This window comes from Phoca vitulina, unplaced genomic scaffold (assembly GCF_004348235.1).
Source record: "Phoca vitulina isolate PV1807 unplaced genomic scaffold, GSC_HSeal_1.0 scaffold95, whole genome shotgun sequence".
NCBI lineage: Eukaryota > Metazoa > Chordata > Mammalia > Carnivora > Phocidae > Phoca > Phoca vitulina.
Window position 1 is genome coordinate 394,939 of NW_022589798.1, and position 7,357 is coordinate 402,295.

Here is a 7,357-nt window from a genome sequence, read left to right on the forward strand (position 1 = left end):
ATGAAATGCACACCCCCAAGGGCACCTGGGTGGCTTAGTCGGCTCAGGCCATGATCTCAGGGTCGTGGGATCGAGCTCTGTGTTGGGCTCCATGCTCAATGCAGGGTCTGCTTGAGGATTCTCTCTCTCCCTCTGCCCCTCCCCCTGCATTCTCTCTCTCTCTCTTTCTAAAATAAATACATAAATCTTAAAAAAAAAAAAAAAAGTGCTGTCCCCAGTGCCTACACACCGTAAGCACTCGATAAATGGTAGCTAGTCTTACCAGCAGCATAATCTCATGGGTATGACTTTAACTCCACACACCGAGGTCAGCAACCAGTGTCCCTTCCTCTGTGTCAGATTGCCCAATAAAGCAGATTCCTCAAAGGCCACAAAAATTGGAAAAACACTTCGAATAACTTGACATATTTAAAATGAAGCATCACGGTCGGGGGTGGGGTGGAGGAGGTGGGGAGAAGGGAGATGAGAAGATGGTTGACCTCCCTTGCGTTCATTTTACATTTCAGTATTTTTAAATTATTTTCAGTAACACTGTGAGGGAGGGATCACCATATTTTCAGTTCTCATTGCCCCCAGAGATCTTAACTGTGGTCTGGGTCTCGTCTCGAGGCAGGGGAGAGAAACTGATTCCCTTCCCCAGTTAAGCTCACAGCAACAGGGGGGCTCTACTTGGGGAGGCATCTGGCTCTGGAGAGAAGAAAAGAGACACCCCAGCGCCCACCCTCTCCCCGCTGTGGACACTCAGCATTCTTTTTGCCCCCCTTGCACCTGAATCTCCTGCACATGTCTGAGGAATCTCCCACCTTGCGAATGTGAACTCCTCCCTCTCTCTGGGGGCTCCAAATGCTGCGTGCCCGTTTCCTAGCCCCCTCGCTGCTGGGCTAGAGGCACGCAAGCCGGGCTCCAGCCCAGTCTGACTTAGAAGGCGGACAGTAGCAGCAGAGGAAGGGGTTCTGGGAGAAGTGGCCAACAGCCAGGGGGTGCTCACACCAGCAACAGTGACGTCCCCACCAGATGGGGTCTGATGTGGACATTGTTCCTGCCTGGGTCCCCTCTGAGGCTGTTTTCCCCAACGCTTCCAGAGAATCGGTGAGCTCCTCTCCATTATATTGAGAAACTTTTTTCTGCTTATATCAGCCCCAATCAGTTTCTCATGTTTGCATCTAAAACCCTAAGCAGGGGGCGCCTGGGTGGCTCATTCAGTTAAGCGTCTACCTTCAGCTCAGGTCATGATCTCAGGGTCCTGGGATCAAGCCCCGCATCCGGCTTCCTGCTCAGCGGGGAGCCTGCTTCTCCTTCTGCCTCTGCCCCTGCCCTCCACCACCCTCCCCCAGCTTGTGTGCGCACACACTCTCTCTTCCTCCCTCTCAAATAAATAAATAAAATCTTTAAAAAACAAAAATAAAACTCTGAGCAGGCCACCAAGAGTGAAATGGAGTGGATGTGGATTTCCCAGTCCTAAAAATGCACCTAGCAAGTGCAGGAGGAAGGCAGGCGTGAGACCTCTCTCCATGGTTTCCTAGCTGAGGTAGTTGAGAGAAACACCTTCCCTCCAGCGGTGGGAGGTCCTGAAGGGTTTAAGGAGAAGGAGTTGAAGCCCAAGATTGGCTAGCCAGAGCCTGGGGGACTAACAGCCTCCTACCAAGGATGGGAGACCCGGGGTGCGAAGACAAGGGGACAGGAAACCATGGGTCTTCCCGGGCCAAGAGTTGACAACAGAGGCTCTGCCCCGCCCCACTGGGGAAGACCCAGGTATTTGTGTGGTAGAGGTGGAACCAGAGGCACCTCAGCGACCAAGGACTCTAAGCACACCAAGGAATGCATGTTGTTTGCTCCCCTGACCCTGCCCACACGCCCCAACTCCCACAGCTGATGGACATTTGCTTAGTGCTGAAAAGCGCCCCCCCCCACATATTTCCCATCCTCCTAAGCACTCCTTTTATCTCTTGACCGCCTCTTTAATGATGCGATCTGCTCAAGCCTTCAACACAGTAAATAAGGGACACGTCTATCCTTCAGCAATCTTGGTGACAAGGAACGCCTATTTGACTTCCATTTCCCACAACATGGCTGACTAGGCAACCTCCCTGGCCCTCAGATGAAATTGACTGAGATGCTGGATGTAATGTTTAAAAAAATCATTTCAGTTGTTTCCTAACAAGAAAGGAAGGAATATTCAGAGGCCAATATCTACAGAAGCTGACCAAGTGCCACCTTTCACTTTGAGGGCATTTGACAAACCCTGTAGGTATTGGCCCCTCACAAGTTCTGAAGGGACAGAAGACAAAGACCAGGGCTCATACAAGGTGGGGTCTCAAGGAGACCTCCCCATAAATCTGAAATCCCAAAGAGCCATCCCCTCTGTGTAAGGGCGACTAGGAATAAATGAATCCCATCCCACCCCCATATTTATTTCCGAGGGCTGCCATCACAAAGTACCACAGACTTGGTGACTTAACAGAAACAGATTCTCTCACAGTTCCAGAGGCCAAAAATCCAAAATCAGTATCACTAGGCTGAAATCAAGATGTTGGAAAACATCTTCAGAGTTTTTAGGAGACAATGTGTTCCTTCTTCCAAATGCCGGCGTCCCTTGGTGGGTGGCAACCTCACTCCAGTCTCTGTTTCTGCATTCACATGACCTTCTCCCCTTCTGTGTGTGTCTCCCTCTGCCTCTCTCTTATGAGGACACTTGTGGTTGCATGTAAGCCTCACCCAGATAATCCAGGAAATTTTCGCCACCTCGACATCCTCAATTGAAGCACATCTGCAAAGACCCTATTTCCGAATAAAGTCACATTCACAGGTGTCAGCAACTAGGACCTGGCATCTTGGAGGGTTATTATTCAGCCCACCACATATCCCTAGCAGGGACTACAAGGGCACCTTTTTGGTTTTGGTTGTGTTTTCGGAGTGAAGGGGCAAAATATATCCTTCCTGAGAAATTATCATCTCAAACGAAAGGTGTACAGCCCCAAATCACACTGTCTGGGTGGTCAACGAAAACTTCAGGGTTAGCTGTTAGAAATCACAAAACCCAAAAGGAAAGCCTCATGAGCAAGAGCCAGCGGAAACAGCAAGCAACTAAGTCAGACCCACAAAGACTTCAGAACCTGCCATACACAGAATATACAGCACGCTTAGCAGAGTTAAATACATGTGAGGGGCACCGACAATGTCAGAAATGCACAAGAGCCTGGATCGTTCTGCTTTACTGTGGCAGCTCATGAATCCCAAATCGCAGCGACTAAGAGCAAAGACTTGTTTCTCACTCCTTTTGCATGTGGCCGGAGGTCAACTGTCAATCTGTCCTAATCCCAGTGACTTCTTCATTCTAGGATCTAGGCTGAAGGACATGCTAAATGGCAAAAGAAATGCCAATCCCACGATAGTTCTTAGAGTTTCTGCTTGGACGTGGAGCCTGTCATTTCTGTCCACATTCCTTTGGTCAAAGACATGGCCAAGGCCAATGTCAATAGAGTGGGGAAGTACTCCTTCCTCAGGGAGGAACTGCAGGTCATGTAGCAACAACTGGAGGAATGTACAATCCTCTTACAAGGAAGGGAGAGGATCATTGGGAGAAATCGTTATAATCTGCTATAGACTGAGAAATCACCAAATAGATTTGGGGGGCGGGGTGCACATGGACCTGTAGAAATGAAAACTATCATCATTGAAGTGTACAAGTCAGAGGAGGGGTTGAACCACAGGTTAAACACAGCTGAAGAGAGAGTGAGAAGACTGGGCAGGACGGGGAGTGTGTTTGTCAGGGTTCAGAGAAACAAAACCAATAGGACGTGTGTACTTACACATAGAGAGAGAGATTTGTTTTAAGGAATCGGCTCACAGGATTGTGGAGGCTGGCAAGTCCAAAATACATAAGGCAGATTGACAGGCTAGAGATCCAGGGAAGAGCTGACATTTAGTTGAGTCCAGAAGCAGCCTCGAGGAAGGATTACCTCTTCCATGAAGACCTCAGTCTTTTTGCTCTTAAGGCCTTCAACTGATTGGATGAGGCCCACCCACATTATGGAGAGTAATCTGCTTTACTCAAAGTCTACTGATTTAAATGTTAATTTCATCTGAAAACTATCTCCACAGCAACATTCAGATGCATCTGATCAAATACCGGGGTACTATGGCCCAGCCAATTTGACACATACAATTAACCACTGGAAGGGTAGATCTGAAGTGAACATCAAGGAGGCAATATAGAGAAACATAGGATAGAAAATGTGAGAGGTTAATATATAAGACATATGATGGATAGAGTGAGATGATCTATTACGTGTCTGATCACAATCTCAGAGGAGAGGTGAGAAAGGAGGAGGCCACAGCACCGTTCGAATATTTGCAAAGACAACGGCTATTTAAGCTACCAATCCTCCAAATCAGGAATCTAACAAATCTCAAGCTGGACAAATAAGGAGAAATCACATCAGAGTGAAACTACAGGACATCAAAAACAGAGAAGGTCGATTACCTTCGAAGGAAGAACAATTAAATTTATGGATACTTTCTCCGCGGTAGTAGAAGCCCATAGTGGATAGAATATGTTCCAAGTGCATCAAAAATCTCAGTCAACTTAGACCTGTGTATCCTGCAAAATGTGTATCCCTTCAGGAAAAGGGACAAAACAAAGACTCAGACAAACAAAAGTTGAGAGCGTTTGACATCAAAAGGTCTTGATCAGATAAAGATCTAAAGGGTGTATTTTAGGCCGAAGGATACAATTCCCACATGGAAGTTATGATACGTAAGAAGAAAAGAGGAAAGAAACTGGTAAATAAGTGAGTTAATCTAAACAAATATTGAACTGCATAAAACAGTAATAATCTATTCTGGGTGAGCAAAGCAGCAACTAAAACACGGAAGGGAAGAACTACAGATAAACTGACTTAATGTTCCTGCTGGGTTTCAGAGAAGAAAAAAGACACCGATTCATTTGAGACATGGATAAGTTAAGTATGTTGAGATTTCTAGAGTCACCTCATCACTAGAGAAGTGGTTTCCAACTGGGGTGAGGAGGGCGGGGGACAATTTTGATCCCAGGGGACATGGGACAATGTCTGGAAACATTTGTGATTGTCAGAACTGGAGGGGTGTTACTGGCGTCTGGGGAATAGAAGCCAGGAAACTGCAAAGCATCCAACAATGCACAAGATAGCCAACACGCAACAAAGAATTATCTGGCCCAAAATATCAATAGAGGAGAGGTTGGGAAACTGTACTAAAAGAAAAGAGCAGAATAAGAAAAATGACTCAGTCAAGAGATTACTCTGACCAAAAAGGAGAAGAGACCTTAAAAAAAGGGGGGGTGGGCAGAACAAATAGGAAACGTAAGTAATATAATAGAAATAAATCAACAAGTAAATGGACTAAGTGGTCCAGTAAAAGATAAAATTGTCAGAGTGTATTTTTTTAAACGATAGTAAAATTCTAGCTGTTTTTAAAAGACCCACAGAAAACATACAGATATAGAAAAATTGGAAGTAAAAAGAGGGCAAAGGATATGCCAGGCAAGCTCTCACCAAGCAAGCTGATTTCATTATATTAACATCACACAAAAAAGACATGAAGGCACAAAGCATCTTTGTAGAAGTTTCGGTTCAGCAGGAAGGTAAAACAGTTCTAACCATGTACACGCTTCACAGCGTAGCTTCAAAATAAATCACAATTGACAGAGCCACAAGGAGAGCCAGACAAATTCACTGTCATATTAAGATAGTAATAACAGTTACCACTTGGTGTGTCACTGACAACGAGCCAGACGCTGTGCTGGACACATTACCAATTCTGTTGTCTGTTGACTCTAAAATGCCACCAGTTATAAGATGCACCATTAGTATTTGAACTAAGAAAAAAGAAAGAGGGGCGCCTGGGTGGCTCAGTCGGTTAAGCATCTGACTCTTGATCTCAGCTCCGGTCTTGATCTCAGGGTGGAGAGTTCAAGCCCCGTATTGGGATCCACGCTGGGTGTGGAGCCTACTTAAAAAAAAATAGCAAAGAGAGAGAGAGGAAGGAAGGAAGGAAGGAAGGAAGGAAGGAAGGAAGGAAGGAAGGAAGGAAGGAAGGAAGGAAGGAAGGAAGAAAGAAAATACTAGGATGGAAACTATGCCTCAGTATTGATTGTCAGACAAATCTAAATGTCAGAGATGTTAAAATGCGCGCGAGTGCGCGTGTGCGTGTGTGTGTGTGTGTGCGTGTGTGTGTGTGTGTGTGTGTGTGTAGAGACAGAGAGGAAGTAACTGTGACTAAGTGTTAATAATGATTCTAAATGCAGGGTATTTAGACATTCAACTTCTCTACAGCTTCAAAAGTTTTTATGATCGGGACGCCTGGATATCTCAGTCGGTTGAACGTCCGACTCTTGACTTCAGCTCAGGTCCTGTTCTCAAGGTGGTGGGATCGAGCCCTGCTTCGGGCTCCGCGCTCAGCGGGAAGCCTGCTCCAGGATTCTCTCTCTCCCTCTGCCCCTCCCCCACTCGCACACACACACGCACACTCTCTCTCTCTCAAATAAATAAATCTTTTTTAAAAAGTTTTCACAATAAATAGTTGGGGAAAATTGTAATAAATATACAAATGCTTACAAATAGTCATCATTCCAACACTTTTCGATTTCCATGTGTTCAAAATACCCAGGATTTTCTCAAAATGTGCTGATAATGGGCTTTTGTCTCAGGAAAAAATCTGTGCAGTCATTTTCACATTTGTTTTGCTGCTTTAGCTTTACAAATGGTTCTGTCCCAATATCTTCCTGTCTAATAGGTAACATTTCCACTGCCCCTTGCCAGGGAGGATGCTGTTGGGGGACTTCTTTGAGGGGATGCTGCCTGGGCTGAGAGGTGGCCCCCAAACAGGGAAGAAATCGAGAACACCACACCCCAGTATGCAGAGTGTCCACATGGGTGGTGAGTGGGACGGGCTGAGCCTGAGTCCCTGCAGAGACTTCAGGGCTGATCTGCAGAGCCACACGAAAACAGTAGGATTAATGGCATCCACACCACACCACAAGGATGCTGGCGAGGACACGGGGCAACCAACCCTTGTCCTATCTAACTGTCCAGTTGATTCCTTCTTATTTGCATTCTTGCTTTGTCTGCTTCAGCATTCAGAGGCTTTTCTCCCCAGATGTGTCCAAATCCCTTTTTCTACATGATGGAACCATTTGAGGTATCTTCCTTTCAAATGTACTTGAAACTTCTTTTTTTTTTTTAAGATTTTATTTATTTATTTGAGAGAGAGAGAGTATGAGCGGTGGGGAGGGGCAAAGGGAGAGGGAGAAGCAGACTCCGCACTGAGCAGGGAGCCCGACATGGGACTCAATCCCAGGACCCTGGGATCATGACCTGAG